The sequence below is a fragment of the Euprymna scolopes genome, chromosome 14 (assembly GCF_053919585.1).
Source record: "Euprymna scolopes isolate OS-2025 chromosome 14, ASM5391958v1, whole genome shotgun sequence".
NCBI classification, from domain to species: Eukaryota; Metazoa; Mollusca; class Cephalopoda; order Sepiida; family Sepiolidae; genus Euprymna; species Euprymna scolopes.
In genome coordinates, this window is record NC_136495.1 from 140708436 (window position 1) to 140709055 (window position 620).

Sequence of the window (620 nt, forward strand, 5' to 3'; positions counted from 1 at the left end):
CTTTCGCTCAGGAACTACGCCATAAAATGGCCAAGCTTAAATGTACGCCACCCATGCAACCCTCATCTTTTTCTACGTTCAACAAAAGACCCAGGGCCATGAGTTTATTTTCGTCCAAAATGATTCTGTAAAGAACGCTCTGACACCAACTAAGACGCTCGAAGAAACACCTTACCATTAAATGAGGGAACCGGACAGACACCGATTTGTTTTAAAGAAATCTCCACTGGAAAAACACATCCAGAAGAGGCAGCACATCCAATTATCATACAATAACAACATGCTCCACCAGATTCAGCATCAAATCCAGACGCACCACAATTTAGGCAAGAAAGGTTACTTTTCCAGATAAGTACCCGTCATGCATTTTCTTCTAATGATCATTTTTTTCGGGAGAGATCCTTTCCGGTTCACTTACGTGGAGGTGCGTATTTTTAATACTCCAGCCATTTTTTATAAAAAGCTCACAGGTGCCGTCTCACGGAAGGTAAACGGAACTTCTGAGCTTTTGTTAAAAATAGCAACGCTCCTTTTCCTTTCTCGAACTTAAAACAAATAAACCTAATCCCAACCTGTTTTTTTCTAATTAAACAAAATAAAAGTAACCTTGATTGCGAGGT